We start from the raw sequence: 27,836 nt of genomic DNA, 5'->3' as shown, positions 1-27,836 counted from the left end.
AAAGAACACATGGCTAATTCACAGATAAGGGAGAAACACAATGTTTAAGAAATTCAGTAGCACCCAACAGCAGACTGAAAACAAGTTGGGAAGTGGACTCTCTCACGGAGCTCAAACACTCAGGCAGCATTTGCATCTCAGAAGTAATTTTTGAGAATTCATTTGAAGAAGGAAGGATTTTCCTTTCCTTTCCTTTCCTTTTACAGGATGGTTCCCCCTAATGAACTGTTTTAAGCGGACGAAAGAATTCATTTGGCACGCTCTTGCTTAAAACCCACAGGAAAAAAAGCAAAGTTCTCTTAAGGATGTCAGCTCCAGACTAGAGCAGTCCGTTTGAAAAATCTTGGTTTTGAGAAAGTGGCAGAATTACATAATTATTCACAACTCATAAGACATTAAAATACTTCTTCCAAATATGAAGTTGTGAGATAACAAAAACCACAAATTCTAGACTTGCGGAGGGTGTGTGCATCTTTTACTCTCCCACACACAAACCCACATCAAAGAGTCTGGGTGGCGCTGGGCCGGAACTCGTGGCCGCGCTCGCCTTGGTGCGCCTGGGCCACAGGAGGAGGCTGCTGGGGCCGCTGTTCCGCCGCACCTCCCTGAAGGAGATCCGGGGGCAGTGGGGATGCTAAGGATGCAGCGCCGGAGAGGCAGGTGGCGGCCCCTGTGAAGAGGTGGTCCCCGCAAAGCACACGGAGACCACGAGGTTCCTTGTCGCCCACTCACAGCAATGCTGCACGAGGTGAGGAACGACCTGGAAGAGTCCCAAAGTAAAGGCATCGGGTGATGAGAGGAATCTGGGGGTGGAGAAGTGGTCAGACGAGCCCCAGGGCTCTGTCATTCTGGAAGGGAGCCCCTGCCCTGTCGTTCTGTGTGGGCATAACTTTGAAAATCAGGGCACTTCATTTAACAAGACTCATTTTTAAAAGCTCATGTTACCTGTTGAAAACCCAAGGGAGACTGGCCTTTGGCGGATGGATTAAGCGCCGCTCATTCAGTTCCATTTTACGGAAGGACCTGCCTCAGCCCCGTATGAGGCTGCCGGGATTCCAAAGTAAAGTCAAGGAGATGGGGTTCCTGCCTGCAAGGAGCTTCCCACCTAGCAGGGCCGTCCGGTGGGCAAACTGTGGGCATTGGATGAGCAAATAGTGCATTTTGCTGACGACAGGAGACGCAGGTGGTGGGGGGGGGGGGGTGCCCAGGAGCCCGAGAGGAGGGGTGTGGTGGAGAGCGGGAAAGGAGGGGTGGGGTGGAGGGCAGGAGACGAAGGGTGGGGTGGAGAGCGGGAGAGGAGGCTGAGCCCTGGAGCGTGGAGTGGGCATGGGCCAGGGACACCGACAGAGCAGCCTGCACAGAGACGATGGGGCAGCAGACAGGCCTGTGTGTCTGAGGAGGGGAGCCTCCAATGGGGAAGGCTGAGGAGTGGGTGGAGGCAGGAGACTGTTGAGACTGGCCGTGGGGAACCGCAGATGGGCGTCAGCTGGGGAAGACAGTCTAGCAGCACTGGAGAGGCAGGACTGTGGGGTCAGACGAGGGTAGGGCTGGCCTGCTGGGAGACCCCCAGAGGCTCAGCAAGAGGTACCACAGGGCTTGAGCTGTTGAGACGGAGAGAAATGCTGAGGATGTGGCCCAGGCAGGGCCCAGAGGGACCCGGGCCTCCCTGCATAGGTGCTTGGCAGTGCCCTCTCAGTGGTGGTATCAACTCCTGGGCGAAGGCGAGAAGATGGCTGGTGAATACAGCCTGCAGGCAGGCAGCATATTTAAGATTAGGACTTGGGAGAAAAGTCCTGGGCTTATAGGTGGGAGCTGAGGCCACCGCAGGGTGGGCGTTCCTGGACAGTGGGTATTTAGAGGGCAGAAGAGACCGCAGGAACAGCCCGAGATGACCCAGCCTCTAGAGGTGGGCTCAGGAGGTGGGGGAGGAGCAGCCGGGAGGGTGGGAGAAGCCCCCATGGGGAGCGGCACCACCACAAGACTGAGGCAGTGGTGGGAAGGCCACGGAGACCTCCCAGAAGAAAGGGCTGAAAAGTCTGTGGAATCCTCTGGGTCAGAAGGTCCTGGGAACCATTGCCCAAGCAATTCCTGAAGGCAGAAAGAAGCCTCATTGCGTTGGGCTAAAATGAATGGAGCTGGAGGAGCGGGGATCTTGGAGGACCGAGTCTGTGGCTGACTCATTTCAGGGTCCACTGTAGTGCTTGGCACACAGTGAGTGCCCAATCCATACCTTCTAATTAGAAATATTTCCCTCTATTTCCACAGACCTCCATTAGCAATGCCCTTTCAGCAGTGTTAGCTTATTTAACATTTATAAAAGCGTGTATCCTCGAAACAGGAGACAGGCTCATGAACTTGACCAAGGAAGAGCAAGTGATCAACTGCAGACCCATCCAATTGGTGTTTTTCCATTTTTCTCGTTGGTTGTCATAGCCTCCCCTGCCGAAGGCATCTTATCTTTGCTTGCATGTTAACTGCCTAAGGCACAGAGTTCAAAAAGCAATTTCCATCTCATGCTTTGAATACCTTCCATGTGCCAGAACCATGAGGGTCACGGGGCTGCTACCCTTCGGGATCTCACAGTCTAGTGTTTTTGCTTAGCATGGTGGAAATTGGATAAAATCAAATTCTCTGAAAAAATCATACTTTAAAAGGAGGTACGGCCCAAGGAGCATCAACAGCACCCCATTTGTATGTGGAACCCCTTGAAGGGACCAGATAATCAAGAGAAATGTGTGACAAGGAAACAATGGCTGCAAGAATAAGGGCACTGTCCTTAATAAAGCTCACCTCTGGAGAATTAACTAGCCTTATGCCAGAGTAGCTCTGACATTGAAGGGGTTAAAATAACAAATAAATGACTTTATTTAGATTTCAGCATTTCTGGCATTTTTTTTCTAGCTTTTTTTTTTTTTTTTTTGCCAGAGTATTTGATGTGACAGGTTTTGTTTGCTCACACTTGTCTCTCTTTTAAAATTCTCATATCAGCAGTAAAAGCTATTTCTTTTTCCTGTAACATCTTGAGCTTGGTATCCAATGATGGGAGAAATGGCTCTTGCGTTCCTTGAAATTATAATATTATGCCTAATTTTGGGGGAGAAAAATTAGGGTAATTTAGATCTGGAGCCGCTGAAGCCTGCAGGCAGGTCAGTTGCAGCATTATTGCTGATGAGTTATCTAAAAAGTGTTTTCGCCCAAGGGCAGGCTCTGCCATTTCTGGCATTCTATAGAAAGGCTGATGTCGAGGCCTGTCTGGTCAAGGAAAGGATGCTCATCACCCATTTTCGAGGTGGCAGTCTGGGCTCAGTGGGCTCTGGTTAGGGAGTGGAGAGCCTCAGACCATCACCCGATTCACTGTTAGGGAGCAAGTGAACGAGTGGGGGCAGAGCAAGCATGCTGTCCTGGCTCTCTTCGTTAAGCCGCCTATCACTATCAAAAGCCTCACTGTCATCCTTGGTACCACTGGAACTCTGAACGCACAGGTGCTCTTGCAAAGGATGCCTCTTTGAAGCAGGCGATTGGCTTCAGGCACCGATGATCTGGAAATCATTGGTGCAAGTGGAAAGGTTACGGAGGGAAGTCTGTCTTTTCTTGACTCTGCGAGATCATGTATAGACTATAAACAAACCAGAATGTGTTGCTAATCATTTTAAAAGCAAGTTTGAAGTTTACTTATAGGAGTGAGCCTCTGCTGTCTTTTCTAGTTTCCTTCACTTTCCTCAGGCCTCTTTGGGTCCCTTCTGGTCCCCGCAAGGGTGCTACCTCTTTAGCCACTGATTTCTAGGTGAGCATACACGTCCTTTGTGTGCGTGGCTGGTGGGAGCTCTTTGCTCCTTACATCTTTTGGTGTGGCTGGGTGAAAGGCATTCTGCAGCTTTCAGAGTGGAGGGGCCAACTAGTCTCAACTGGCTGGTATTTTCTAAACTTCTCTGTGTATATCGCTGAGAGCACTGTATTACCACTCTAAAGAGGGAGACTGGAGAGCCAAATGCCAGTGGAATTCTGTAATGTGGGCTGCAGTGTAAACTGTGGTAGGGTTGAACTAAGGACTGTTCTAGAAAAACCTGTAAGTAATTAAGTTCTCCCTCCAGCAAGGTAAAAGCTGAGTCTGAAGTATATTAGTACAAAAAAAAAAAAGAGTGAAACCTTTGTTGGTGGTTATATATTTTTTCTCGTTTTTAATGTAAATAAATAAAGAATTCTGGCAAGACAAAAAATCTCATATCTCCTTACTGACCTAAGGAGAGAAAAACAAAAGATGTAGCCATTGTTGGCTGCATGTTTTAAATGGCTGAGGTCAGGATGAAACTTACATTACCCTGTTTCAGCAATTCCCAAACCATGTTCTGGGGAATATAAGAAAGTTCTTGGGGAGGGTGGGGGAGGAGAGAGGAAGATTTTGTAGACAACTGTATTTCAGAAACCTTGCATATTATATTTTCTCCTTTGGAGATTCTCAGTGCATTTTAGTGTATTAAAAAAAAATGCAGTGTGCCTTTGATTAACCGAGCATTTTCTCATCCACTGTGACCACAGAATCCTTTTGCACAGGGCGCCTGCTCACATCTTATGGGAATGACTGCTTACTTCGTCCACAATGGAAACACCATCACTAGCAATTCTTCTACCTGCCAGCCTCACTGTGTTTCTCTGAGCTGGCTTCATAACACTTTATTTGAATCTATGTTGTTATGCAGTCCATTGTGATGTGTGTATCAAACTTCCAAGATAGACTGCCTTTGTGTATCTTTTTCTTGCATTGTTTCACTTGTTATAATAAGATCAAATTATTTTTTGAATTGGAGAATACAAGTCAATAAATATTTTTAAAAATTAAAAAATAAAGTAGCTGAAATAAGAAGAAATAATTTTTTTTGCAAATTGCTTGGCCTATGGAGGCATTCATCAAAGATTCCTTTTTCTGTTGTGACCCATTTCATGGTCGCCGTTTTGTGGCCTGGTGAAGCCTACAGACCCTTTCTCAGACTAATGTTTTTAAATGAATAAAGTACCAAGAGTCACAAAGGAAACCTGTTCTATTGAAATAAGGTGACAATATATCAAAAGCCACATTTGTGATGTATATTCATATGTGCTTCTTTATTAATATCTTAAATAAGATCGAGCGGTATAAATCTAACAACTACCATGATTTCGGAGTAGTGATGAGTGCGAGTAATATTTCGAGATACCTGCAACCGCTTTAATGTGTGAAAACATTTGTGATTTCTACTGACAGCAAAGTCACAGGAACTGCAAATACCACTGAGGTTTCTTGCGTATGTTTATAATTGAAGCAAGTGTTCTAAATGTCTGTTAGAAAGTATTGAAAATAAAGGTAGAATTTTTTTTCCCATTCAAGTTTACAAACCACCTTGAGGCATATAGTATCTACTAACAGGTCAAAGTTAAGTTTGCTTCATTTGGGGAATGTGAGTTGATAATTTATAAAGTCAAATCTTGGTGTATAAGGGGACAGGGCAGGGAAGCTTGGGGACTGCTCAGGAGTCAGGCTGGCCAGCTGGGTAAGCCTAACTTGAGATGGCCAGCCAAGGTCAGCAGGATGGAAGGTAGTTGGTACCTTGTGCCCACCCCACCGGAGCCCACCAGAGCCCACCGGAACCCACCAGATCCCACTTGAGCCCACCGGATCCCTACAGCCGTGCATTCAGTGGTAACCAAGGCACAGTGCCCCACGCTGTTTTTTACAGATTCTAAGTTTTAAAAATTTTTCTGCTTTTATCCATGTATTCTCATTTTTGGGGGAATACATTTGTAGCCTCTCTTGGCAGTTGTTTTCTGGAGGATGACTTTGAGCTAATCTTTGGTCATTTCTGGCTCCCTTGAAGTTGTCAATCCACAGGGTTTTTGCAGGAGCCCAAGGATTTGGGTAAACACACTCGCAACAGCACCTTTGTATCCATTCCTCTTTCTGCCAGGGCCCTTTTGAGGGATTCGGCATTTGTGAGGGAGGATCGGGTCATTTGCCACAAAGTCTAACAAATTGGAAAGTCCAAAGACCCAGAGCTAAAGATCCAGGCCCTTCCAACTGTTTCTTGGATATTCTCATAACCAGCTCATCACTTAGTTAATTCATCAAGTCACCTTGCTAGAAGCTGCAGGGCAGTGCTTCTCAAACTGTACATCACAACACGTTAGTAGGTTAATTGAAGTAATTTAGTGAGTTGTGACCAAAATTTAAACAATGAAATAGAAAACAATAAAAAACATTACTAGTAAAGGTAAATATTCTTTTTTTCTGTTTTTTCTAGATGGAGTCTTGCTCTGTTGTCAGGCTGGAGTGCAGCGGCCACTGTTACCTCCGCCTCCCGGGTTCACGCGATTCTCCTGCCTCAGCCTCCCAAGTAGCTGGGACTACAGGCGTGTGCCACCATGCCCGGCTAATTTTTGTATTTTTAGTAGAGATGGGGTTTCATCATGTTGGCCAGGATGGTCTCGATCTCCTGACCTTGTGATCCACCCGCCTCGGCCTCCCAAAGTGCTGGGATTACAGGCGTGAGCCACCGTGCCCGGCCTAAAGGTAAATATTCTATCATGAAATGTATGTCTCAGATGTGTTCGCACACACACAGAAGCATGTGTGTACTAGATTACGATGTTTTGTATATTCAGTTCTTATTTTGGGTCATTATCAAAAAACTGGAAAATCCCTGCTGCAGAGACTATTCAGCAAACACTAAATTTTAGAGTCTCCTATGGTTAAAGTTGGGGTTGAGTGGAGTAGCTGACACATTAACTGAATATGTATGAGGAGCTAACAGCACAGGGGCAGCTGTGTGGCTGTTTGACATCTGGCGGAGCACCTGTGGCAGGTGAGATGCCATGCCACACGGTACAGAGGGTAAACCCAGGCTCACAGTTCCATGGGATTGTTCGTGTCTGGAGGTCAGAGCTGGGTTTTGTTGTATTCCCTGCTTGCAGGACAGAAGGAGGTCTCTCATGGACACCTTTTAGAGGCTGGAATGTGATGGGGTCAATCTTTGAATTTCACAGGCCATGTGAAGGGGCCTCATGTTATCTTAAGCACAGGGGAGGCCACCCACAGGCATTAAACAGGGAAGTGACATGATGAACCTTGTGCTTTCGGAAAATGTCCCCCTGGATGCTCTGTGAAGCATGAACTGAAGGGCAGCCAGACCAGAGGCAGGAGTGCCCCGGGAGTTTTGCAGAAATCCAGGTGGCAGTTGATCCGGGTGGGCTGGGTGGCAACAGTGAGGCAGGAGACCGGTAAATATGGATCTAGAAGAGACTTAGGAGGTAGAAACTAGAGTACGGGTGGCAAACTTTTTCTATAAGGCGCCAGATGATAAATAGTTTGGACTTTGTGGGCTACACTGTCTCTGTTGCATGCACTCAGCTGTGCCACTGTGGTGTGGAAGGGACCACAGACAAAATAGAAATGAATGGGCACGGCTGTGTTCTAATAAAACTTTATTTGCAAAAGCAAGCAGTGAGCCGGATTTCTACGGTTGTAGTTTTCAGACCCTGGATCTCAACCAGTGGTGATTCTGCTCCCCGCAGGACATTTGGCAATGTCTGGAGATGTTTTTGTGTCACCACTCAAGGAGCGGGTGCTACTTGCGTATAGTGGGTAGAAGCCAGGAATACTGATAAACACCTTGCAGGGCACAGGACAGCTCCTGATGCCAACAGGGGCACAGAATCATCTATGGATGTGGTGAGTGTGTGAGTGTTAGTCAATCGTGAAATGAGGTTCAGGGTTTTGCTGGCACTGATGTTACCTTTCCTTTGCAGATAGAATATATATGGTATAAAAATAATAACATTTAAATTAAACTTACTTTAATAACTAACAACGTAAGCAGGATTGGCTCACCTTAATAACTTTAAAAACATTTCTTTTTAGTACCTTTAGATAGATACATGTTTATAGGCAGTTACTTAGGTTTTTTCCAGATATGAATATTTTATTAAGAGCATATGTGCCCCACACATTCAGAAAACGTAAAATGCAATCGTGCCATTCCGAGAGAGCTTCTGTGGTTTCCTCAAGCCTTCTCCAGAGACCTCAGATTTCCAGCCACACAGGACTGTTGCAGTGGTCAGGCTCTTCAGCGTGAAGAGACCAGGGCTCCCCCAGATGCTGGAGTCTCTGTAGTCTTATTCCAACTCTGGTTTGGTCAGTTTCATGCTAGTGCTGGCGATCTCTGTTGGAATGGTTGCGTTTGATTGCCTGAGTTGATTAGTTCTCTTGGGCTGTTTATTCAGCATCATCCTGGCTCTTGGCTGTCTCTGAGGAAGCCTTAAGAAAGGGGTCATCAGGCTGGGCACGGTGGCTCACGCCTGTAATCCCAGCACTTTGGGAGGCCGAGGTGGGAGGATCACGAGGTCAAGAGATCGAGACCATCCTGGCCAACATGGTGAAACCCCGTCTCTACTAAAAATACATAAATTAGATGGGCGTGATGGTGGACGCCTGTAGTTCCAGCTACTTGGGAGACTGAGTCAGGAGAATTGCTTGAACCTGGGAGGCGGAGGTTGCAGTGAGCCGAGATCATGCCACTGCACTCCAGCCTGGTGTCAGAGTGAGACTCTGTCTGGAAAAAAAAAAAAAAAAAAAAAAAAAAAAAGGGATCATCAGCTGAATTGGATGCGTGCTTCACCAGTACTCCATCCAGGTAGGGGCCCAGGCAGGTAGCAACACTAGAGTTCTTATCCCTTCTCCAGTTTTCAAACACAAGTTTAGGGAGCTGTAAGAATCACTTATATGTCCATCTCTCCCTGTCTAAATGGCCATGGGGAACTGGGGTGGAGTGTGCAATCTCTTCTCTCAGGTCCTCTCTACCACTAGACTCAAATGACTTTTCTTTCATTTCCTAAATGTTTTTGGAATGAAAAACTCTGTTCCTTTTGCAACATTGTCAAGTTATTTGAAAGTTTCATCATAAGATTCAATATATAAATCTTGACATTATAATATTGACTTTTAAAAAGAGTTGTTACATAACACAATTAAATTGACTACTTAAATGAAACGATACCTAATGTCAATAATTTTAGAAATATATACGTCTCTAATTCTCAAATTTTTATTTTTCTCCTTATATTTCTTTTCAACATATCCCATAGATTTTTTAAAAATGAAACTTGTGGCTGGGCACGGTGGCTCACACCTGTAATCCCAGCACTTTGGGAGGCCAAGGCAGGCGGAACACGAGGTCAGAAGTTCGAGACCAGCCTGGCCAACATGCTGAAACCCCGTCTTCACTAAAAATAAAAAAAATTAGCCTGGCGTGGTGGTGGGTGCCTGTAATCCCAGCTACTTGGGAGGCTGAGGCAGGAGAATCATTTGAACCTGGGAGGCGGAGGTTGCAGTGAGCCAAGATCGTACCACAGCATTCCAGCCTGGGTGACAGAGCAAGACTCCACCTCAAAAAAAAAAAAAAGAAAAAGAAAAAAGAAAAGAAACTTGCATTTGAGAATAGTTTTAGATTTACAGAAAATTTTCAAAAATAGCACAGAGTTCCTATCTACCCCCACCCAGTTTCCCCTAAGATTAACATCTCACAATAGTATGGCATACTCATCACAATTAATGCACCAATATGAGCACATTATTTAAACTAAAGTCCATGCTTTATTCCTATTGTTTTAGTTTTCTCTCTTTAGGATCCAGGACACCATGTTAGGTTCAGTCATCATGTCTCTCTCAGCTTCTCTTGGCTTTGACAATTTCTCTGACTTTCCTTATTTTTGAGGACCCTGACAGTTTTGAGGAGTCCTGGGCAGGTAGTTTGTGGAATATCCCACAGATCGGATTTGTCTGATGTTTTTCTTGTGATTATATGGGCTTACGGGTTTTGGAAGGAAGACTACAGAGATAAAATCCATTCTCATCACATCCCACCCAAGGGTGCCCACCATCAACATGGCTTATCACCGTTAATGTTGACCTTCATCACCAGACGGACGTAGTGTTTGTCAGCCTTCTTCTCTGGACAGTCACTCATTACCCCTTTCCAATGCCATCATCTTTGGATGGAAGTCTCTAGGCACAGCTCCCATGTGAGCAGGGAGCTAGGCTCTGTCTCCTAGCTGGCAGAGAATCTACATAAAGTATTTGGAGTTGTTCTGCATGGGAGACTCAGCTCTTCTGTCCTCCTTTAGTTATTTACTCAATCATCTATTTCTATCAGGATAGACTCATGGATATTTATCTTATGCTTTGGGCTGTAAGCCAATACTGTGTTATTTGTTTTGTTGCTCCAATTGTTCTAGCTCCCACCATTGGGATCGTGTTCAGCTGAATGAAGACACTACATATCAGAATTTGTAGGATGCTGCTAGAGGAACACTTAAGGGGAATTTTGTTGCATGAAATGCCTATATTAAGAAAAAAGAAAGATCTCACTTTCCACATTAACAAATATAAAAAGGAAGGGCAAAGTAAACTTAAAGTAAGTAGATGAAAGGAAATAAAAAAGACCAGAGTGGCTGTCAATGAAAAAATAAAAACAGACAATAGAGAAAACAAATGAACCCAAAAGCTGGTTCTTTAAATAAATCAATAACATTGATAAAACGCTATACAGATTGATCAGGAAAAAAGAGAGAAGAAACAAATTACAGTATCAAAAATGAGAAAGGGCTGGGAGCAGTGGCTCAAGCCTGTATCCCAGCACTTTGGGAGGCTTCGGTGGGAGAATTGCTAAAGCCCAGGAGTCCAAGACCAGCCTGGGCAACACAGTCTCTGCAAAATCCAGTCTCTACAAAAAAATTACACATAAAGAATTAGCCAGGTGTGGTGGCCTGTGCCTATACTCTCAGCTGCTCAGGGGGCTAAGGCAGGAGGATTGCTTGAGACTAGGAGGTTGAGCCTGCAGCGAGCTATGATTGCACTACAGCACCCCAGCTTGGGTGACAGAGTGAGACCCTGTTTCCAAAAAAAAAAAAGTGAGAAAGGTGATATCACTATAGCTTGTCCAGTTATTTATAATACAATAAGGGAATGATATGAAAAATTTTATGCCAATAAATTTGCAACTTAGATGAAATGGACAAATACCTTGAAAGATACAAATCATCAATGCTTACCAATTAAAGTTAAATAACCTGAATAACACTATGTCTACTGTAGAAATGGAATTTGTTGTTAAAGACTTTCCCACAGTGAGATGTCAAGCCAAATGGCTATACAGGTGAATTCTATCAAACATCTAAGGGGGAAATAATACTTGTTCTCTACAAACATTTTTTAAAAATTGAAGAGGAAGGAACCCTTCCCAACTCACTCTATGAGGCTAGTACTATCCTAATACCAAAATAAGACAAAGACATTGTAAGAAAAGGGAATCACAGAAAGTGTCCTTTATAAACATAGATGCAAAAATGCTAAATGAAATTTTAGCAAATTGAATGAAACAATATGCAAAAACGATAGCACATTATGACCACGTGTGGTTTGTCAGGAAGGCAATGTTGACTTTACACTGGAAAATCAATCTACATTGTATAGTATATTACATTATACACTGTATGAACAAACTGAGAAAGAAAAACCAAGTGGTCATTTCAATAGACACCCTCCTTCTCTTTACCCAAAAACATATTTAGCAGAATCCAATATCCATTTCTAAAAACAACTCTCAGCAAACTAGGAATCGAGGGGATTTCCTCAGTGTGATATTGGGCATCTACATAAATTCTTTAGCTTGTGTCAAAGACTGAATGTTTTTACTCTAAGGTCAAGAGCAAGACACAGATATGTTCTCTTCCTATTTCTATTCATTATCATACCAGAGATCCTAGCCAAGACAATCAGGCAAGAAAAAGAAACGAAAGACAACTTGATAGGAAAAGAAGAAGTAAAACTGACCTTATGAACAAATGATGTGATTGTCTTGAAAAATTATATGAATCTACAATAAAAGCTACCAGAACAAATAGCTTAGCAAGGTTGCATTATACAAAATCAAAACACAGCTATCAATTGCATTTCTATATATTAAGAATAAAAAAGATCATAAATTGAAATTCAGGAATATCATTTATAACAGCATCCAAAATATAAAATATGTAAGGATAAATTTGGCAGAAGATGTGCAAGTTGTATGCACTGAAACATACAAAACATTGAGGAGATAAATCAAAGAAGACGTCAAGTGGAGAAGACATACAGTATGTCTATGGATCTGAAGCGTTCTTACTATTCACATGTCAATTCTCCCAAAGCTGCTATATGGATTTAACACAATCCTCATCAAAATCCGAGCAAGTATTTTTTTTTTTTTGTAGCACTCGACAGACTGATTCTAAAATTCCTTTGGAACTATAAAGGACCTAAAATAGCCAAAACAACTTTAAAAATGATTAGCATTACTTGATTTCAACACCTATCATAGACTGATGGTAATCAACCCTGTGCAGTATTGGCTTAAAATATACAAATATATCAGTGGAACAGAATAAAGTTCAGAAACAAACCCATACTTATACGGACAACTCCCCAAGGCAATGGAGGAAGAATATTCTTTTCAACAGTTTGTGCTGGGACTTTTGATCTAAGCATATAAAAACATTAATTCAAAATGGACCCTAGTCCAAAATATAAAATCTAAAGCTGTAGAACTTATAGAAGAAAACCTTTATGACGTTGGGTGAGACAAATATTTCTTAGTTAGAACAACCATAATATGATCCATAAAATAACAAATTGATAAATTGAACTTTATCAAAATTAAAAACTTCTGCTCTTCAAAAGATATTCTTAGGAAAATGACAAGGCTGGAGAAAATATTTATAAATTATGTATCTGATAAAGACTTGTATCCAGAATGTATAAAGAACTCTAAATCTCGATGATAAAAAATTTAATTAAAAATTAGGCAAACCATATGCAGAAAACTGAAACTGGACCCCTTCCTTACATCTTATACAAAAATTAACTCAAGATGGATTAAAGACTTAAATGTAAAACCCCAAACCATAAAAACCCTAGAAGAAAACCTAGGCAATACCATTCAGGACATAGGCATGGGTAAAGACTTCATGATGAAAATGCCAAAAGCAATTGCAAAAAATGTGAAAATTGGCAAATGGGACCTAATTAAACTAAAGAGCTTCTGCACAGCAAAAGAAACTAGCATCAGAGTGAACAGGCAACCAACAGAATGGAAGAAAATTTTTGCAATCTACCCATCTGACAAAGGTCTGATATCCAGAATCTACAAGGAACTTACACAAATTTACAAGAAAAAAAAAACCCATCAAAAAGTGGGCAAAGATTATAAACAGACACTTCTCAAAAGAAGACATTTATGCAGCTAACAAACAGATGAAAAAAAGCTCAACATCACTGATCATTAGAGAAATGCAAATCAAAACCGCAATGAGATACCATCTCACTCCAGTCAGAATGGTAATTATTAGAAAGCCAAGAAACAATAGATGCTGGTGAAGCTGTGGAGAAATAGGAACGCTTTTAAAATGGTTGGTGGGAATATAAATTAGTTCAACCATCATGGAAGACAGTGTGGCTATTCCTCAAGGATCTAGAACCAGAAATACCATTTGACCCAGGAATCCCATTACTGGGTATAAACCCAAAGGGGTATAAATCATTCTACTATAAAGACACATGTGGGCCGGGTGCAGTGGCTCACACCTGTAATCACAGCATTTTGGGAGGCCGAGGCAGGCAGATCACGAGGTCAGGAGATCGAGACCATCCTGGCTAACACAATGAAACCCCATCTCTACTAAAAATACAAAAAATTAGCCGTGTGTGATGGCAGGCGCCTGTAGTCCTAGCTACACGGGAGGCTGAGGCAGGAGAATGGCATGAACCCAGGAGGCGGAGCGTGCAGTGAGCCAAGATCGTGCCACTGCACTCCAGCCTGGGTGACAGAGAAAGACTCCAACTTAAAAAAAAAAAAAGACACATGCACATTTATGTTTATTGCAGCACTATTTACAATAGCAAAGACATGGAACCAACCCAAATGCCCAATCAATGATAGACTGGATAAAGAAAATGTGGTACATATACACCATGGAATACTATGCAGCCATAAAAAGGAATGAGATTATGTTCTTTGCAGGGACATGGATGAAGCTGGAAGCCATCATCCTCAGCAAACTAACACCGGAACAGAAAACCAAACAGCATGTTCTCACTCATAAGAGGTAGTTGAACAATATGAACACATGGACACAGGGAGGGGAACATCACACACTGGGGCCTGTTGGGGGATGGGGAGTGAGGGGAGGGAACCCAGATGATGGGCCAATGGGTGCAGCAAACCACATAGCACATGTCTATCTATGTAACAAACCTGCATGTTCTGCACATGTATCCTGGAACTTAAAGTAAAAAAAAAAAAAAAAATTAGGCAAACAATTTGAATAGACACTTCACCAGAGAAGATATATGGATGACAAATAAGGGCAGGAAAAGATGCTCAGTGTCATTAGTTATTAAGGAACTGTAAATTAAAAACATAGTGAGATAGCACTTAAACCAGTTGAAATGGATAAATTAAAGACTGACCATAGCAAGTGTTGGCAAGGATGTGGCTCATCTGAAACTCTGTAGGTGGGCTTGTGAGATGAGTAAGACACTTTGGAAAACAGTGCGAGCCATTCCATTTCATCTAAGAGAAATGATTTGTGTATGATTTTTGTATGGACATACATCCATACAAAGACCTGGACACAAATGCTCATTGCAGCTTTATTTGTAATTGCCAATATCTGGAAACAACTCAAATGCCTATTCACAGATGAATAGAATAACTGTGGTATATCCAGACAGTGGAATACTACTACTCGCCAATAAAGAGAAATAGACTATTAACACCTGCTGCAACATACATGAATCTCAAAATAATTATGCAGAGGGAAAGAAGCCAGACAAATAGAATACATACAATATGAGTTCACTTAGATGACATTCTGGAAAATGCAAAGTAATCTATAAGGACAGCAGATCAATGTTTGCCTGAGGATGATGGAAGAGGGGAGGGGCATGCAAGCATCACAAGTGGGCATGAGACCTTTGTGAAGGAGAGTGAGGAATATTTTTATCATCTTCAGTGTAGCCATGGTCTTGCAGGTTTGTTGTGTGTGTGTCTGTGTGTGCGTGTGGAAAAAACACTTAAATAAGCATATAGTACACTTAAATATATGCAGTTTATCATGTATTTATTTTAGGTGAATACAGTTGAAAATTCAAAAAGCACCTCTCAAATAATGTGATCAGCAAAATTGTTTCCCCCTAGCTTTCCACGATGCCCCCCAACCTTCACTGAGAACACTGGTTGAGAGTATTGAGAGAATCATCATTGAGGGTTTACTTATTCATCCTTTATCCTCATCATATTGGCCAGGTCCCGAGAAACATGGTCCCCCCAAAACTCCATGCTGTGGTTTGAGCTTATTGCCCATCCCAGTGGCAGCCAGGTTAACTGTTAAGTCCTCAGGCAGTAACATTGGGGTTGCAGTTGTTTTACCCCACAACTAAAGATGATACTGAAGGCTGGTCCTTGGTTTTACTGATGCCATCTAAAGCCAACCCATCCTGAGGATCTTGGCTTTCTTTCCCACGAATTCCTGCCATCTCTGTAAACCCCTTGACTTTTCTAGGTCTGATTTACTGATGTCCTACATCTCAGCTCTGTTCTGCAGAGAACCAGGCGTGCTTTAAGGCAGGAGGAAGATTGCATTCTGTTGCTAATTTCTTAGTATCTAGCCTAACAAATGCTGTATTGAACTGTTAGCGATTTTAGCACATAGCTAGATACTGTATTGTATTCTTTGCTAATGACTTTGTGTATTTACTCTCTCTCCTTTTCTATATCCTCTTTAGAATAGACTTAACACAGAGGAGGTGACTGATACTTATTGATTAAATAATTTTGAGGGGAGCATAGATAATATATTAATGCCAATAAGTAGCCTTAGAACTTTCCTTCCTATGTTAGGACCCACTTATTAAATATGAATGCCTTAATAATGTGCTTGACTGGACAGAACCATTCTCTCTTGTAAAAAGCAAAAACAAAAAAGCCAATGTCTAGGCCTGTATACACCAGTTACTTCATTCTCCAAACATCTGTTATTTTTATTGGCTGTGGTATGATGTGGTCCAAGTAATACTAATTAATTTACCTACAAACGCAGGACACTAATAGGTATGACTACATATGTTGTTGATTTAGCCTTAAGCACTCCAGTTTTACATAGTATTGATTTTTATGGTAGAATCTGAATCACTAGGATTAGCGTGAATTTCAATTTATTTACCAAATTCAAAAATATTAGAACCAGAGGGGAGAATCTAAAATATTAAGGAGGCAGTTTTATAATATATAAATAGAAGAGCAATTGTATGCAACTTGTGGTACTATTATGCAACTGTTATGTCGAAGAGATAATGCATCCTAAAAATGTGCAATTTCAGAGGTTTAGGTGAACAGAGGAATAATCACTCCACAGCTGGCTAGTAGAAAACCTCAAGAATGTTTGGAGGTGGGGGTAACTTTCTGTTCTCTTGGTGACTGATTCATGGGAAAGCAGGGAAAGACTCAGTAATGGACTGGAGAGATCGCTGGCTTGATATATTGACTGCTTTATAAACTAAATGCATTTTCCCAACTCTTTTTTTTTTTTTTTTTGAGAGTCTGGCTCTGTCCCCCAGGCTGGAGTGCACTGGCGCAATCTCAGCTCACTGCAAGCTCTGCCTCCCAGGTTCACCCCATTCTCCTGCCTCAGCCTCCCGAGTAGCTGGCACTACAGGCGCCCACCACCATGCCCGGCTAATTTTTTGTATTTTTTTTTTTAGTAGAGACAGGGTTTCATCGTGTTAGCCAGGATGGTCTCGATCTCCTGACCTCGTGATCCGCCCACCTTGGCCTCCCAAAGTGCTGGGATTATAGGTGTGAGCCACTGTGCCCGGCCCCCAACTCTTGATTATACACAAAATTCATGATTATTGGAGTAAAGTGAGAAAATGCTGAAAAGTATAAAGAAATAGATGACTCATTTATGTCTGTGCTCTTTTTAATAAGTATACATTTACTTTTCTAATATTTTGTTATAAAATTTTTAAATATACAAAAATATTGAACTAAATTTTCAGCAAATACTCAGATACCCACACCTAGATTCTTCCATTGACATTTTATTACACTTGTGTCATTATATATTTATTCATCTATCCGTCCCTCTATCCTTCCATCAATTCATCTTTTTTACTGATGCATTTCAGTGTACTTCTCCCTAAACAATTTAGCATGCATATCTAGAGTCCAATCTACCTTTTCCTTTTTATGTAAAATGCCCAAATCTGAAGTGTGCATTCTCTGAGTATGGTGGACATACATTAAGGTGACCCCTGATGATACTCACATCCTGGGTAATCCCTTATAACTTGCTCATAACCAGTAGCAGATGCATATGGCAGAGGTGCTGGGATGTCACTCCTATGGTTATGTTAACATTTTGTAAGACTCCCTTTTGCTGGTAGGCTGGAGCTAGAGACTCCTTGTGGCCTTCATGAAGTAAGTGACCATATTGGAAAAGCCCATGTAGCAAGGAACTGTGTCTTGCCCCCAGAACCTGAGGTTAGCCTCCAACCAACAGCCAGCAAAATGCTGGGGTCCTGGGTCATACAGCTGCAAGGAAATAATTCTCAAAACAACTGTAAGAGTAGGCTCCAGCATGGATTCTCCCCCAGTGGAGCCTTCAGAGGAGAGTGAAGACTTGTGGAATTCTGAGCAGGGAAGCAGCTAAGTCGTACCTGGACTCCTGCCCTAAAGAAGCTATGAGATCATAAATGCATCTATGAGAATTTGTCACACAGCAATAGAAAACTAATACAAGTGTTGATACCTGGAAGTGGGGTGTGGCTGTTAATAAATATCTGAAAACGTTGGGTGGTTTTGAAACTCAGCAGTGGGCAGGGGAGTAGAATAGAGAAAGCTTAAGTCTTCCTGAAAAGACTGATAGTAATAGAAGCCTGGACTTTTTTTTTTCTTTCTTTTTTTTTTTTTATTATACTTTAAGTTTTAGGGTACATGTGCACATTGTGCAGGTTAGTTACATATGTATACATGTGCCATGCTGGTGCGCTGCACCCACTAACTCGTCATCTAGCATTAGGTATATCTCCCAATGCTATCCCTCCCCCCTCCCCCCTCCCCACCACAGTCCCCAGAGTGTGATATTCCCCTTCCTGTGTCCATGTGATCTCATTGTTCAATTCCCACCTATGAGTGAGAATATGCAGTGTTTGGTTTTTTGTTCTTGTGATAGTTTACTGAGAATGATGGTTTCCAATTTCATCCATGTCCCTACAAAGGATATGAACTCATCATTTTTTATGGCTGCATAGTATTCCATGGTGTATATGTGCCACATTTTCTTAATCCAGTCTATCATTGTTGGACATTTGGGTTGGTTCCAAGTCTTTGCTATTGTGAATAATGCCGCAATAAACATACGTGTGCATGTGTCTTTATAGCAGCATGATTTATAGTCACTTGGGTATATATCCAGTAATGGGATGGCTGGGTCAAATGGTATTTCTAGTTCTAGATCCCTGAGGAATCGCCACACTGACTTCCACAATGGTTGAACTAGTTTACAGTCCCACCAACAGTGTAAAAGTGTTCCTATTTCTCCACATCCTCTCCAGCACCTGTTGTTTCCTGACCTGGACTTTAAGGACACTGCAGGAGAGGGCTCAGGAGGAAGTGAGGAATGCGTAATGGGAAACTGACAGAAGGGAGAACCTTTGTTAAACAGTGACAGAAAGCTTAGCAACATTGTCATCTGCAGTTATGTGGAAAGTTGAACTTGTAGGTGATGAACTTGGTTATGTAGCAAAGGAGAGTTCCAAGAAAAGTGTTGAAGGCATCCCAGTCTCTTCTGGCTGTTTACAGTAAAATGTGAAAGGAGAGAAAGATAAATCAAGAGAATTCTTAAACAGAAAGGAACTAGGACTGGATGATTTTGAAAATTTTAAGCCTCTCCAGATGGCAATAGATTCTCAAATTAAGACAGTGTGGTCTAGAGAAAAATTAGAGGGTATGACTGTGCAACCCTTTGCTAAAATCTGAAAGATCAAAAGGTGAGCATATTTAGTCACAAAAAGGTATCTTTTAAGAGGGCATGCCTCCCAGATCCTCTCAATCAAACCAGAGGACCTCTAGAAGGTCTAAGGGCACTGTCCATCAGCACCTCCATCTTGCTAGCAGACAAGACCAGAGACTTTTGCGAGTTTGGTGAAAAAAGTGGCCTTCTGGGAGAAACCTGGATTGCAAAGGATGGAGGGCACTTTCTAGGAACTGTGGGCTCTAGGACCTAAGTATGGTCTCCAGATGATACCCAGCTAAAAGCTAGTGCCTTCAGCCTAGTAGCTGCAAGGAAATGACTTCTGACAACCTGAATGAACTTGGAAGATTTTTCCCCAGTCAAACCTTCAAGTGAGAACACAGCCTGGTTATCATGTTGATTGCAGGCTTGTGAGATCCCGAGAAGAGGACCCAAGGAAGTTGTGTTTGGACTTCTGACTAACAAAAACTATGCGATAATAAATGTGTGCTGTTTTAAGTCTCTACATTTGTGGTAATTTGTTATGCAACAGTAGTAAATGAATATACTGAATTTTGACAAGTTCATACTCTGCAATCCAAAGCCTAGCCAGATGTAGAACATTACCATCACTCTAGACAGTTTCCTCATGCTACTTCCCAAGTTGTTCCCATCCTCAGATCCCCAGAGACAACAATTCTTCTGACGCTGCTAACTAACCGTATAGCTTAGTTTTGCCTTTTCTAAAATTTCATATAAATGGAACCATACAGTATATGCCCCTTTTTTGGTCTTGCTTCTTTTACTCAGCATATTTTTGAGATCTATCCATCTTGTTCCATGTATTAATAGTTGGTCTTTTTTGTTGCTAAATCTTCTTCTGTTATATGAATATATTAAACATGTACCCCAGAATTTAAAGTATAATAATAAAAAAAATTATTCATCTGTTTTTCTGTTAAAGAACACAGGGACAATTTCAGGCCATTATGAATAAATCTGCTATTTTCTTTTGCATATGTCTTTTTGTGAATGAATGTATGTTTTTATTTTCTTTAAGTAGAAATCTAGTTGTGGACTTACTGGGTCACAGGTGTGTGATTAGTTTTTTAGGAAACTGCAAGGTATTTTTCCAAAGTGGCTGTATCATTTTACATTCTCACCAACAATGTATGAGAGTTCCAGTTGCCCTGCACCCTACCAACACTTGGTGTTTTCATTGTTTTTAATTTTAGTTATCTGAATAGATGTGTAGTGGTATTATCATTGTGGTTTTAATTTGCATATGCCTGATTAATTTGCATATGCCTGATTTCTAATGATGTTGAGAACTGTTTGTTGTGTATATTGAACATTTGCATATCTTCTTTTGGAAAATTTCTTTTTAAAACCTTTGCTCACTCCAGTTTTTTGAGGAGAGGGGTTATTTATGCTTTTATTTTTGGGTTGGAGGGGTTCCTTATGTTTCCTGGGAACTAGTGCTATGTCAGATGCTTGTTTTACAAATATTTTCTCTCAGACTGTGGCTTGCCTATTCATTTTCCTTAGAATGTCTATTGATGAGCAGAAGATTCTAATTTTGATGAAGTCTACCTTTACTTTTATGGTTGTTTCATGTGACTTGTGAAATAAACCTTTGCCTATTCTTAAGTCCTGAACATTTTCTCCTGTGTCTATGTGATTCCACAATGTCTGGACCACTGTAGATTTGTAGTATGTTTTGAAGTCAGGTAGTGTATGTAAGTCCTCTAGTTTTTTGTTTTTGGGGTTTTTTTCAAGGTTGCTTTGGCTATTTGAGGTCAGTGCTGTCCAACAGAACTTTCTGCAATGATAAAAATGTTGCACATCTACACCATTTAAGAAGAGTAATCACTAGTCACATGTGAGTATTTAGCCCTTGAAATGTAGTTAGTGTGGTGGAGGAACTTAATTTTTAATTTTATTTAATTTTCATTAACCTACGTACAAATCTAAGTAGCCATATGTAGTTATCGACCACCATAATGTATGGTGCAGCTGCAGGTTCATTGCATTTCCATATAGATTTTTGGAATAAACGTATTAATTCCCACAAAACAGGTGCAGGTTAAAATTGGGATCACATTGAATCTATAGATCAATTTGGAGAGAACTGACATGTTGGTCTTCTGGCCCATTATTATGGTATATCTCTCCACTTATTTATACCTTCTATAATTTCTTTCAACATGTTTTGTAATTTTCAGAGTACTAGTCTTGAACATATTTTGTTAAATTTGTCCCTATGTATCTTAAGTTTTTTGATAGTATTATAAGTGGAATTATTTTTTAAATTTATTTTTTAAATAAATTTGATTTTTGCATGTTTACCTTCTATCCTTTGGTAGAAGGATAGATTCTACCAAACTGCTAAATTCATGAATTAGTTCTAGTGGTGGTTTGGTTGATTCTATTGGATTTTTCTATGTAAACAATTATGTTATCTAAAAATAGATACAGTTTACTTCTTCCTTTTTACTCTGGATGACTTTGTTTACTTGTTTATTTACTTACTTTTGTCATCTTATTGTACTGGCTAGAACCTCCAGTGCAATGTTGAGTAAGAATGGTGGAAGTGGGCATCCTTGCCTTTTTCCATATCTTAACGGGAGAAGTTGAAATCTTTCATCATTAAATATGATAGCCCTATGTGTAATGTTATTTCTAATTTTTCTCGTAAATGAATGTGGAGTTTTGTTAAATGTTTATTCTGCATCTGTTGAAGTGATCATATGGTTTGTCTCTTTCCGTCTGTTAATAATATAAATTACACTGATTGATTTTTGAATGTTAATTTAACCTTAAATTTCTGGGATATGTCCCCACTTCATCATAATATACTATCTTTTTTACATATTGTATTCTGTTTACTAATATTTTGTTAAGCATTTTGCATCTATGTTCGTGAATGATATTGGCCTATAATTTTCTTTTATTTTGTAACATCTTTGTTAGGCTTTGATTTTAGGGTTTCTGTGGCCTCATAAAACAAGTTAGGAAAGGTTTCCTCCTCTAGTTTTAGGAAGAATTTTATGTGGTTGGTGTTATTATTTCCTTAAGTATTGATAGAATTAACTAATAAAGCTATCTGGGTCTGAAGTTTTCTTTGTGAAGATGTTTTTGATAAAGAAGCTAATTTCTTGATAAATATATGAGTATTGAGATTTTCTGTTTTAAAGAATTTGTCCATTTCATCTAAGTTGTCCAATGTGTTAATTTAAAGTTAGCATAGTCTTTTATTATATCTTTAATATCCGTGGCACCTGCAGGGATGTCTCCCATGTCATTCTTAATATTGTTAATTTGTGCCCTTTCTATTTTATTGATCAGAATAACTAGAGGTATACAACTCATATTTATCTTTCAAAAACAAGCTTTTGATTACATTTTTTGGTACTTTTTGTTTTCTAATTGCATTGATTCCTGCTGTTATGTTTAGTATTTACTTCTGTCTACTAACTTTATGAGTTTCCTTTGCTCCTCTTTTTCTAGTGCCTTTAGTTGGAACCTTGGATTCTTGATTTTAGATCCCTCTTCTTTTCAAATATAAACATTGAAAACTATTAATTTCTTCCTAAGCACAGATCTAGGTCAATTCCACAAATTTTTATGTGTTTTTATTATCATTCCATTCAAATATTTCCCCATTTCTCTTGTGACTTATTCTTTGACCCATACATTATTTAGAAGTGTGTTGTTTAATTTTTAAGTATTTGGGATTTTCTAGATATTTTATTGTTGTTTGATTTCTAATTCGTTTGTAGTCAGAGAACATACTTTATATGATTCTAGTGAGACTTGTCTTATGTCTTATGTATTGATGAATATACCATGTACATTTGAAAAGAAATATATTCTCCAGGTTTGGGGTGTAATTGTCTGTAAAATACTCAATTATTATTATTATTATTTTTTAATTTTTTGAGATGGAGCTTTGCTCTTGTCAGCCAGGCTGGATGGCAGTGGCATGATCTCAGCTCACTTCAACCTCCGCCTCCTCAGTTCTCCTGCTTCAGCCTCCCAAGTAACTGGGATTGCAGGCACCCACCACCATGCCTGGCTAATTTTTGTATTTTTAGTAGAGACGGGGTTTCACCATATTGGCCAGGCTGGTCTCGAACTCTTGATCTCAGGTGATCCATCCACCTCATCCTCCCAAAGTGCTGGGACTAAAGGCATAAGCCACCACACCTGGCCGCAATTCTTGAAGCCTATTTTATCTGATATTAACATATTCACTCCAGCCTTCTTATGCTTCCATATAATAATGTGGATTTTTTCCACTCATTTACTTTCAACCTATCTGTATCTTTATATTTAAAAATGTGCTTCTCTTACAGACGGTTTATAGATGGGTCCAGGATTTTTTCCTTTTAAAATTCTATTTCTATTCTAGTTCTTCCTTCTATTCTAGTTCTGCCTTCTAATTATTTACTCATTTAAAGTATTTTTATATGGTTGGATTGAGGTCTACCATTTTTGTTTGTTTCTTGTTTGTCCTATGTAGTTTTTGTTCCTCCAGTCTTCTCTTCAGCCTTCTTTTTAAATTATTTGATTTTTTAAAAGAATTTCAGCTTAATTTATCTATTGACTTTTAAGCCATTTATTTCTGTATTTTTAATGATTTCTCTAAAGATTACAATATGCCTCCTTAACTTATCACAGTCCACTTAGTGTTAATATTGTAGCTCACCATGTAAAATGTGGAAACTTTGCAGCTACATTGCTTCATTTATCTCCATTTACTTCATACTGTAGTTACTGTACACATTACATTTACAGTGTAAACCCAACCCAACAATGCTATAATTTTTACTTAAATAGCTTTATATATATAAGCTATTTTATATATTTTTTATTATATATATAAAATATAATTTTATATTATTCATATAATATAAAATTTTATTTTATTATATATATATTATTTTATTTTATTTTATTTTTGAGACAGGGTCTGACTCTGTCACCCAGGCTGGAGTGCAGTGGTACGATTTTGGCTCACTGCAACCTCTGCCTCCTGGGCTCAAGCGATCCTCCTGCCTCAGCCTCCCGAGTAGCTGGGACTACAGGTTTGTGCCACCATGCCCAGCAAATTTTTGTATTTTTTGTAGAGACGAGGTTTCACCATGTTACCCAGGCTGGTCTCAAACTCCTGAGCTCAAGTGATCTGCCTGCCTTGGCCTCCCAAAGTGCTGGGATTACAGGGGTGAGCCACCAAGCCTGGCCAGTTATACATATTTTTAAACAAATCAAGAAGAAAAGTTTTCTATACTTCCCAGGTATTTTATATATTCACCATTTCCAGTAGATTCCCTTTTCCGCAGAAGATCTGAATTTCCATGTGATATGATTTCCCTTCGGAATAAAGAACTTCCTGTAGAGATCTGCTGTCAGTGATTTGTCAGCTATCTTTTAAATGAACTTGTTTTTATTTTGTCTTAATCCTTGAAGGATATGTTCATTTGGTATCAGATTCTGGGTTAATAGGTTTTTAAAGTTTTTCATTTAGAACTTTAAATATATTGTTCTAGTATATTCTGGCCTTCTGTAATGATAAACTGGGTCATTTGATGTGGTGTTCTTCTGTCCATTATGTTTTGTTTTTCTCCAGTTGCTTTCAAGATTTTCTCTTTCTCTTTGCTTTGGAACTGTTTGACTATGGGTGATTGGTGTGGTTTTCTCTGTAGTTTTCTGCTCGAGGCTTTCTGACTTTCTTATCTGTAAATTTATGTCTTTCATTAAATTTGGGAAACTTTTTGGTCCTTATTTTTTCAAAATGTTTCCCTCTTTTCCTATTCTCACTTTTCCCTCCATTCTACCGTTTACACTGATAGTAGATTGTTGGTATTGTCACAGGGGTTTGTGAGGCTCTGTTAATTTTTTCCAATCTTTTTTCTTTACATTTTTCAGATTGAGTAAGTTCTCTTGGCCTATATTCAAGTTCACAGACTCTTTTGTCATATCCATTCTGCTATTGAGTCCATATGAAGAATTTTTTAAGTTGCATTTTAAGAAAATACTTATCTTTTTAGAGTAGTTTTACGTTCAGAGCAAAATTGAGAGATTTTCCATATACTCCCTGCCCACCCTCCACCCCCATGTACACCTTCCGCTGTTATCAACATCTCCCACCACAGTGGTACTTTAATTACAATTGTTAAACCTACATTGATACATCACTATCACCTAAGTCCATAGTTTACAGTAAGGTTCATTCTCAGTGTTGTACGTTATATGGATTTGGACAAATGTACAAGGACATGTATCTAACATTATAATATCATACATATATTGTATTTTGATGCTCTAGAATTTTCATTTGATTCTTTTTTATAATTTCTATTTATCTGATGATGCTTTCCATCTTTACAGGCATGGAGAACATATTTTCACTTCTGTCCTTACTTTTAAATTATTGTTTAATAATTTTTACATTTGGATCATTTTAGAATTGGTCTTCATCTATTATTTTTCCCTTGTGGATAGGTCATTTTCTTGTCTCTCCTCTGTTGTGTAATTTTGGATCGTATCCTGGACATTGTGAATGCCATCTGGATTCTGTTATATTTCTCGGAAGAACACTGATTTTTTCAAAGGGCAGATAATTAACTTGATTGGACTCAAACTGAAAACTCTTTCCCCTGGAGCAGTTTGAATTTTAGTTCAGTTTTTTACACTTAGTTTAGCTGCTTTGAATCCACCTCTCACATATACGGTTCAGATTTCACTTAGAAAATTTGGGGTGCTTCTTCTGTGCTTGTCTCTTTTCCAGAATTACTCCCTCATCCTCCAGTGACCCTAGTTGTTCTGAACTCTGTTGTCTTCAGCCCAGAAAAACAAAACGTTTTCTTTTAGAGATTCACTCACTTACATGGTGACAACTTTGACATGCCCTCAGGCTAAAAGCTATAAAAATGGGAATTTCACCTCTTGGCATTTTTTTTCCTCTAGCTTGCTGCTAGAGTCTTCCTGCTTTTTACTCACAGTCTAGTGAACAGAAGCCTTATTTTATATTTTTATCCAAAGCTGATAGTGGTTATCTGCAGGAAGGTCTAGGAGAAGCTTACTTGGCCATATAAGAAGAAAAATGACCCCACCTTTTCTTGAGGTTATGTGCATTTTATTATTAGAGAACCTGCACGGCATGTTTTCTTCTTAAAAACAATGCCTAAACTCCAAATAGATCAAGGTCAAAGGAAGCGAGGAGTTCAACATGACATCAGTCCCGTTTTCCAAGTCCTGGCCCACTTTGGTTTTTATAAGAAAGATAGAAAATAGACCTTTTTTTTCAGAATTTACAAAATTTTCTATTGCTTGGTAAATCTTTATTGAATTATACATTAGATCATAGTATGGGCATCTTCTATATCATAAAATAGTTTTTAAAATGCAGTTTTTGATGTCTACATACCATTTCATCATATGTTTTATGTTACTTAGCTATTTTCTCATTGTAAACTTATATAGTTTCTATATTTCTGCCAGCATCAGTTACTATTCCAGATGTTCAAACATCTTTAAACATAAACCTTTGATGACATATTTGACTACAGAAGGAACCCTCATAATCACTGTTTCCCTGCATTGTTTTGCTGGATTCGCTGACGTCTTGTATGCCTTCGGTAAATATGCCGCTTGCATCGGGAAGCCTCAGTCTTCCTTCTCCCACTATTTGGAATATGGGCTTACCAAGAGTTAATTACCGTGTTTGTTCTCAAACCTGTTTATGACAGTTGTTGTGATGTCATTGGTTGGAATACTAACCTGTGAAATATGAGTGAGAATAGAAAGAGGGTGGTTGCTTCCATATAAACTATAAAAACTAAGTAGAATGCTTTGGGGAGACGCAATAAAGTGAAGTAATAATACAGTTGCTATAAAATTAGATTATGAGCCAGGAAACTGAACAATTTGAGAAAATAAAATGGTAAAATGGAGAAAGTGTCTACTGTCACATTGTCCTCCAAATATTTAAGTTTGTGTTCCACTTTTAAGAAACCAAAACTCAAAATTAAGAGCATGAATTATATAGGTGTGTTTTGTGCAAGAAAGAGGGCACATAATTCCAATCAGAACATGAGTGATACTCAGAGAAGAGCCTTGGTCCTTTATTGCAAGACTGGTGAGAAAATTCATATTTTTATATTGTAACTTATAACAACGTATTTATGGTATATTTGCACCATTGTTTAAGATTTCCCTATTTAACTGGCTTTTCAATGAGCTGGCCACATTGTCCATTTGCTGGTCCCAAAAGCATGAAAAAAGGATACTTTAATTGTGTTTCCTCAGGATAGAGTCTTAGAAATGTAATTACTTTGTATAGTTTAGACTATTTTAGACTACTAATCCCTATTATCTAATTTCCCACTTTAATTGTATTTCCTCAGGAGAGATTCCTAGAAACATAATTACTGTGTATTGTTTAGACTATTGATACATATTATCTAATCTTCTACTAGTGAGGTTGTATCAATTTATGTTCTCACATAAATTAAGCTTTAAAGTTTGTGCATGAGCCACTAATGTCTTCTCTCCAGCTTCAACCAGCAGTTATATGGTAGACTGGGAGACTGGGTGACTCGGCCTGAAACTTCTTGAAAAATCTCTAAGGCTGTTCTTTGTTCCAATGAAATGGATTGGATTCCTTCTCTGTCGATACTGGACGTTTTTGTGTGAATTCTAGCCTCAGAATAAAATCCTAACCATGAAAACATTGAGATTGTTTACTAAACACAGCC

General features: G+C 39.8%; 1 long non-coding RNA gene across 1 annotated transcript in view; it reads left to right on the top strand.

Annotated features, from left to right (window-relative positions):
* The first annotated feature begins 529 nt into the window (after positions 1 to 529).
* LOC129393881 (uncharacterized) overlaps positions 530 to 27,836 on the top strand; it is a 118,885-nt gene continuing 91,578 nt past the window's right edge. The window contains exons 1-2 of the long non-coding RNA XR_008620986.2: positions 530 to 748; positions 6,273 to 6,541. This is a non-coding gene — a long non-coding RNA (uncharacterized LOC129393881). The remainder of the gene's footprint in view (positions 749 to 6,272; positions 6,542 to 27,836) is intronic.

The sequence above is a fragment of the Pan paniscus genome, chromosome 15 (assembly GCF_029289425.2).
Source record: "Pan paniscus chromosome 15, NHGRI_mPanPan1-v2.0_pri, whole genome shotgun sequence".
NCBI lineage: Eukaryota > Metazoa > Chordata > Mammalia > Primates > Hominidae > Pan > Pan paniscus.
This window is presented reverse-complemented; position numbering and strand designations above follow the sequence as displayed.